Genomic DNA, 7,829 nt, shown 5'->3' with positions numbered 1-7,829 from the left:
ATGGAGAAACTGAATCCATTACAGAAGGCTCCATCCTTTTCTCTTCTTACTTTCATTAGAGATGTACAGCTTGCCAGAGACTAGGTTGGAAACATGGTAATTACGCAAGAGACACAAAGTACTGAGGAAATATACATACCTCTCCTTTTCTCTTCTCTTTTTTTCATACATATGGTGAAGTTCTGGGTGGAAACAGATGATGCAGAATCGAAGGCGTCAGACTCTCATCTTCTCACTTTCCATGGAGGCTAGAAGTCATGGCAAGAGATTGATGAAGATCAGGGTTGAGACTCACGAAAATAAGAGAGAAGGCTCATGGTATGTGATTGAAGGTACCTGCCCTTCCTCTTTCCCTCTCTCCTTTTCCATTTGGAGGATGGAGATCAGGTAGGAGACAAGAAAAGCACAATAGAAGTAGGTAATTCTCCTTGTGAATCCCTACCTTGGAGACTTGGCTAGAAATTTATGGAAATGAGAAAAGTAAAGCAGTGGTCATGATGACTCACCTTTTTTCTTCTCCCTTCCATTAGAGACTGGAGACATGATAGGAGACGAGGTAGGAAACTTGTTTTAACCAGTCTTTAGATAAAAGGTAATGAGAAACTATACTCACCTATCCATGTCCCTTCTTTTCTTTTGGTGCAGAAAGTGTAGATCAATGAAGAGCTAAATGAAGCATAGTAGAAGGCACTAAACTCCCTTCTATGCACTTTTTCTAGAGGAGAGAGTCCTATCAGGAGTCTCATGAAGATCAGGCAGGAGATTTATGAAAATCAGAGACCCCATGGAATGCGAGGGAATGTACCTGCCTCAAATCTTTCCTTCTCTCCTCTTCTTCCCCTTGGAGGTTGGAGATCAGATAGGAGAGAGGCAAAGCAGCTACTTTTTGCCATGGTTGCGTAGTCTAGAGACTTGATGGGAAAATGATGGAGATGAACATGGAAAAGAAAAGGGTATGATGAAAGATACTTACCTCTTGCCTTTTCTTTTCCTTTGGAAAATGGAGACCCTGTAAGAAGCAAGGCTGGAAACTTGCATTGACTATGGAAGAGATACAAGAGAATGATGAAACATCCCCAAATCTCCACTTCTCTTCTCTCATTCAGAAGATGAAGATCAAGGAGGAAACAGATGGAGCAAAATGAAAATCATCTGACTCTCTTCTTCCCATTTTCCCTGAATTATCCATTGCAAAGAAATCTTGAAGATTAGGCAGGAGTCTCATGGAATTAATAGATTTGTCCCAGTGAATATTATAGAAGATCCTTGCCGCAACTCTCCTTTTCTCCTCTTCTCTTTGGAGGTTGGAGATCAGGTAGGAGACACGTAAAACATAAAGGCATGCAATCAGTTTTTGTGAATCCAGAGTCTAGAGACTTAACAGGAAATTCATGGAGATTAGGAAGGTGAAGAAAAGGGCATTCTGGAAGGCACCCATATCTTCTCTTCTACCTTCTACTGGCAACTGGAGACCTGGAAGGAGACCAGGTAGGAAACTTGTTTTAACTACATGACAAATACAAAGTAATGAGGAACCATACCTACTTATTCCCTTTTCTTCTTTTCTAAGCAGAAGGTGAATATCAGTGAAAAGATATTTGGGGCATAGTGGAAGGCACCAGATTTTGTTCTTTCCACTTTCCTGCAAGGAGACCATGTGTGAAACTTTTTAACCACATGGCTGATACATCTGCTCTTCAATCCTGAACCTGGAGACTTTTGAAGATTTTCCCAAAGATGAAGATGGAGAAGCCAAGTGCATAATAGAAGGCCCCCCAGCTCTTCTCTGGAGAGACTAGGGAGCTGGCAGGATACAAGGTAGGAAAGTCATGTTTACTGGACAAGAAATATAAGGGAATGAGGAAACATGCTCACCTTTCCATTTCTCTTCTCTTCTCTTCCATGCCGGAGGTGAGGATCTGGGAGGAGACAAATAGGGCAGAATTGAAGGCACCAGCTTTTCTTCTTTTAATTTTCCCTGGAGTTCAGAGTCCTCCCATCACATTCCATGTGTCTCCCCTTTGATTTTTATGAGTGTCCTGCCTGATCTTCATCTTCATAAATCTCCTGACAGGACTTTAGCATCCAGATAAAGTGGGAAGGCAGTATATTAATAAAGTTTAGACAGGAGATTCACAGAATTCATAGAGAAGACACATGCAATGTGATGGAAGGTACATGCTTCTCCTCTTTCAATTCTCTCCTTTCCCTTTGAAGTTTGGAGATCAGGTAAGAGTCAGGCAAAGCACAAGAGAAAGCAGCCACTTTTCCTTAAGGAAAAAGAGCCTGGAGGCTTGGCAGGAAATTCCTAGAGATGAGAATATGAAGCACAGGTCATGATGGAAGGCACCCACCTCTTGTATTCTACCTTCCATTGGAGCCCAGAGTCCTTCCAGGAGACCAAGGAGGAAACTTGTTTTAACAGACAAGAGATACAAGAGAATGAGGATACATGCTCACCCACTTCTCTTCTTTCCCAAGTAGAAGGTGAAGATCAGTATGGAGGTAAATGGGGCACAGTGGAAGGTCCTAGATTCTCTTCTTGTCACATTTTCTGAAGGCTAGTGTGCTAGCAAGATACTCATGAAAATCAGACAAGTGACTCATGAAAATAAGAAAGAAGGCCCATGGAACATGATGGAAGGTACCTGCCCCAACTCTTTTGTTCTCTCCTCTTTGAATTTTAGAGATCAGGTAGGAACCAGGCAAAGCACAAGAAAAAGCAATTTCTTATACTTGTGGATCCAGAGTCTAGTTACTATACAGAAAATCCATGGAGATGAGGATGGAGAGGCAAAGTGCATGATGGAAGGTACCTATCTCTTGTTTTCTCACTCCCATTGGAAAGTGAAGACCCTATAGGAGACAAGGCTTAAAGCTGATGTTGGCCAGGCAAGAGATACAAGGAATAAGGAGATATAGCAACCTCTCTAATTCTCTTCTCTCTTCCATGAAGAAGGTGAAGATCAGGGAGGGGATAGATGGGGCACAATGGAAACAGTTTCTCTCCTTTTTACTTTCCCTGGAGTCTAGCTTTGTGGCAGAAAACATAAAGACTAGAAAGGATATGCATGGATTTAATAGAGTAGAACTATGCAATGTGAGGTAAGGTACCTGCCTCTCCACTTTCCTTCTCTCAGATTCTCTTTGGAAATGGAAGATCAGGTAGGAAACAGGCAAAGCACAATAAAAAGCTGCCATATCTCCAAGTGAATCTAGAGCCTGGAAGCTGGGGAAAATTTTCCTAAAGATGAGGATGGAGAATCCAAACGCATGATGGAAGGCCCCTACATATTCTCTTATCACTTCCCTTGGAGACTGGAGAGCTGGCAGAAGACCAAGTAGGAGGGGGCATCTGGGTAGCTCAGTAGATTGAGAGTCAGGCCTAGAGACAGGAGGGCCTAGGTTCAAATCTGGCCTCAGACACTTCCCAGCCGTGTGACCCTGGGCAAGTCACTTAACCCACATTGCCTAGACCTTACCACTCTTCTGCCTTGGAGCAAATACACAGTATTGACTCCAAGACTGACGGTAAGGGTTAACAAATAAATAAATAAAGAAACAAGCAAACAAATAAATAAATTAGCTGGAGACCGGGTGGTCCTTTAAAAAAATTTAAAAAAAAAAAATAAAAAAAGAAGACCAAGTAGGAAACGTGTGTTAATCAGACAGGAGATGCAGTGAAATGAGGAAACATATGTACACCTCCACTTCTCTTCTGTACAGGTGCTGAAAGTCCAGGTGGAAATAGATGGTGCAAAGGCACCAGAAGGCACCAGACTCTCTTCATCCCATTTTCCATGGAGGCTAGAGTTATAGCAGGAGACCTATGAAGATCAGACAGGAGATGCATGAAAATCAGAGAAGAGTCCCAGAGAACATGAGGGAATGAACCTGACTCAACTCTTTCCTTCTCTCTTCCCTTTGGAGGCTAGCAATTAGGTAAGAGCCAGTCAAGGTATAAGAGAAAGCAATCACTTATTATTGTGGATCCAGTTTGTAGAGTTGGAAGGAAACACATGGAGACGATGCATGATAGAAGACATCTACCTTTTTGTCTTCTCTCTCCTATTGACAAATGAAAACTATGTAGGAGGCAAGGCTGGAAACTTGTGTTGACCAGGAAAAACATACAAGGAAATGATGTAATATACAAACCTCTCCACTTCTCTTCTCCTCTGTTGTCTTCTATGCCAGAGGTAAAGATCTGGGAGGAGACAAATGGGTCAAAAATGAAGACACCAGGCTCTCTTTTTCTCAGTCTCCCTGGAGACTCAAGTCTGAGCTGGAGATTTATGAATATTAGGCAGGAGACTCATGGAAATCTAAGAGGATCCCCAAGGAATATGATGGAAAGTACCTGACTCAATTCTTTTCTATTTTCTTCTTCTTTTTGGAGGTTAGAGCCAGGAAAAGCTCAAGAGAAAGCAATCACTTCTCATGGTAGATCCAGAGTCTGGATACTTGGAAGAATATTCAAGGAGATGAAGATTGAGATGCCAAGAACATGATAGAAGACACTTAACTCTTGTTTTCTCACTACAATTGAAAAATGAAGACCCTTTTGGAGACAAGGCTGGAAACTTGTATTGACCATGCAAGAGAGACAAGGGAATGGTGAAAGATATAAACCTCTCTACTTCTCTTCTCTTCTCTTCTCTTCTCTTCTCTTCTCTTCTCTTCTCTTCTCTTCTCTTCTCTGCAAAAGTTGAAGAAGAGGGAGAAGACAGATGCTTTTCATTGGAAAACACCTGACTCCCTTCTCACTTTTCTGGAGTCTAGCTTCCTGGCAGAAAATTCATGAAGATGATACCGGAAATTCGTGGAAATCATTGAGGAGACCCATGGAATGTGAGGGAAGGTACCTGCCTCTCATCTTTCCTTCTCTCCTCTTCCCTTTGGAGGATGGAGATCAGGTAGGAGATAGGCAAAACATAATACAAAGCAGCTAACTCTACTCAAGGACCCAGGTCTTGAAGAATCGACAGGAGATTCATGGAGATGAGGATATGAAGCAAAAAGGGCATGATGGAAGTCACCCACCTCTTCCCTTCTCACTACCATTGGAGACTCCTCAGGAGACCAGGTAGAAATCTTGTGTTGACAAGGCAAAACATATAAAGGAATGAGGAAGAAATGCTCACTTCACCTTTTCTCTTCTCTCTTTTTCTATGCAGAAGATGAAGATGAAGGAGGAGAAAGATGAGGCACAATGGAAGGCAACTAACTCTCTTTTCCCCATTTTCACTGGAAACTAGAGTCCAGCAGGAGTCTCATAAAGATCAAGGAGGAGACTCATGGAAATTAGAGGAGAGCCCTGGGATTTGATGGAAGGTATTTGCCTCTCCTCTTCTCTTATCTTCTTTCCAGAGGTGGGAAATCAGGAAGGAGACAGGCAAAGCAGATTGGAAAGCAGTCATTTCCCATTGTAGATCCAGATCCTGGAGATTTGACTAGAAATTCATGGAAATGAGGAAGGGGAAGCAGTGGGAATGAAGAAAGGGACTCACCTCTTTTCTTCTCCTTCTATTAGAGACTAGAGACCTGGTAGATGACCAGATATAAAACTTGTTTTAAACAAACAACAGATATAAGGGAATGAGGGAACATGCCCACCTATGCGTTTTTTTTTAATTTTCCAAGCAGAAGTTGAAGATCAATGAGGAGATGGCACTGTAGTTGGCACCAGATTCTCTTCTTTCCACTTTTTCTGAAGGCTAGCATCCTGGTAAGAAACTCAAGAAGATCAGGCAAGAGATTCATGAAAATCACAAAGGAGACCCAAGGAATATAATGGGAAGTACCTACCTCAACTCTTTCCCTCTCCCCTCTTCCCTTTGTAGGTTGGAGATTAGGTAGGAGGCAGGTAAAGCACAACAAAGCAACCACTTCTCCTTGTGGATCCAGAGCCTAGATACTGAGCAGGAAACATGAAAATGAGAAAGCTGAAACACAGGGTGTGAAGGAAGGCATCCACTTCTTCTCCTCCCTTCTTTTGGAAAGTGGAGACCAGGCAGATGACTAGGTAAAAACTTTTTCTGATGTCTAACCAAGCTCTAAGTGATAATCAATAGAGTGGAAGGAAGGTTTCAATGAAAGGGGGTTGGGAAAGGCTTCATACAGAAGGTGAGACTTTAGAAGAGTGTTGAAAGTCACCAAGGAAATTAGACAGCATTGATTAGGAGGGAGACTTCCAGGTATGGAGGTGGGAAATTGTGTCTCGCATGAGAAATGGCAAGACAACCAGTGCCATGAGATTGCAGAGTACTTTGGGAGGTAGTGTGAGGTAAGGGAAGACAGAGAAGGTAGGAAGGTGCCAGGTTGGGAAGGAATTCACAAGCCAAATAGAGGATTTTAGATTTGATCCCAGAGGCATTAGGCAGCCACTAGAGTTGATTGAGTAGGGGAGTGACATGGTCAGATGTGGATTATAGGAAGACCAGTCTGGTAGCTGAGTGGATGATACACTGGAGTGGGGCAAGACTAGAGCACCAGAAGCTATTGCAGCAGACCATATATGAGATGATGACAGTCTGTACTGTAAGCATTAAAAATTAAAGGTTGGACTAAATTTATGAGAAATGTGGTCACCGTAATTATTACTCAAGTCAGAATGACTCTTTAGCAATTTATTTATAAAATAGAGGGAAAGAGTGAAAGTAGAGGAATGAAAAAGAGGACAGAGTAAGAAATCTAGCTTAATGATCTATTTGCTACGGCCCTGGCTTTACTTTGGCAGGGCTCCAGAAGCCCTAGCCAGAGGGCCTAGGGGTCAATTAAATAAGGGTTTTAGCCATAAGATCTCCTCCAATACGAGGGGCCTCTCCAGAGGCTAGTACCTCTCAGAAAAGCCAAGAAAGGGAGTCAGCCTTTTTTACTCACCCACGTGGTAGTTCTAAGGGAAAAAAATTGAAGAGCAGTCTGAGGTCTCCAGCTGGAGCTCCTCCAAATTCAAGTTTGAAGGTGAAAGCACTGGTTACAGGAAGTTCTTGCCACTTTTAAAGACCATTCCTTTTGTCACTTCCTGTGCCTTCCTTCCACTTTATGTGGATCAATTACAGCTATGGTTTTGCTTAGAACTGCCCAGGGGGCAGTCAGTCAATTCTGATTCATCACCCACTATTGTACTTGTGGGTCACAGACCTCGCCCACTTAAGGATAAGTGGGGTTTATATGCTTCTGGTGATTAAATCTAAAAATGGGCAGTGGGGAGTTAATCTCATCTTCACAGCAGGAGGATGGTACCAGCTTACAAATCAGAAACTTTAAGAAAGATAGGAGGCTTTTGGTTTACCTGAAAATTTGCTTTTCCAGAGAACATAGAGTTAATACATCTGCAACCATCCAGAACTGTGTTATAAGTTGGCCTAAGACTCAGAAGGACGTGGATGTGAGTCCGCTCTGTCATGCTTAATGGCCATATGATCCCAGATGAGGAAACTCTGTCTGCCAATGCAGGTAGGCACCTTCTCTGCCACTTACAATCTGCCTAGAACAGAGACATGACCCACAACCCACAACATACCCACTACCCACAACACAGAACCAGAAGAAAATATAATTGAGAAATATTTAACCAAATGGATAAAAATATGTGAAAACATAGAGAATGTTAATATGTGGCTTTCTAAGGCATTATACATCCACAGGGATCCATAGGTATAGTTTAGTGGTCCCCATTTCTATTTAACTTTCAATAAATGCAGAAAAAAGCTTTTGACAAAATACATGATTCATTCATTCCTGTTAAAAAACACTGGAAGGCATAGGTATAAATGGAGTTCTTCTTTAAACAGTACAAAACATCTATCTAAAACCATCAATAAATA

General features: G+C 42.2%; 2 long non-coding RNA genes across 2 annotated transcripts; both read left to right on the top strand.

The window, feature by feature from the left end:
- The first annotated feature begins 202 nt into the window (after nucleotides 1–202).
- On the top strand, nucleotides 203–4,080 carry LOC123253386. Its single transcript, XR_006506607.1, has 5 exons — nucleotides 203–318; nucleotides 1,007–1,488; nucleotides 1,574–1,818; nucleotides 2,688–2,812; nucleotides 3,727–4,080. It is a non-coding gene; the product is annotated as an uncharacterized LOC123253386 (long non-coding RNA).
- A 337-nt stretch (nucleotides 4,081–4,417) lies between these two features.
- On the top strand, nucleotides 4,418–7,454 carry LOC123253384. Its single transcript, XR_006506606.1, has 5 exons — nucleotides 4,418–5,086; nucleotides 5,178–5,334; nucleotides 5,647–5,728; nucleotides 5,844–6,025; nucleotides 7,315–7,454. It is a non-coding gene; the product is annotated as an uncharacterized LOC123253384 (long non-coding RNA).
- The last annotated feature ends 375 nt before the right edge of the window (nucleotides 7,455–7,829 follow it).

The sequence above is a fragment of the Gracilinanus agilis genome, chromosome X (genome assembly GCF_016433145.1).
Source record: "Gracilinanus agilis isolate LMUSP501 chromosome X, AgileGrace, whole genome shotgun sequence".
NCBI lineage: Eukaryota > Metazoa > Chordata > Mammalia > Didelphimorphia > Didelphidae > Gracilinanus > Gracilinanus agilis.
The sequence above is the reverse complement of the archived record's forward strand: the minus strand, read 5'-3'. Positions and strand labels throughout refer to the sequence as shown.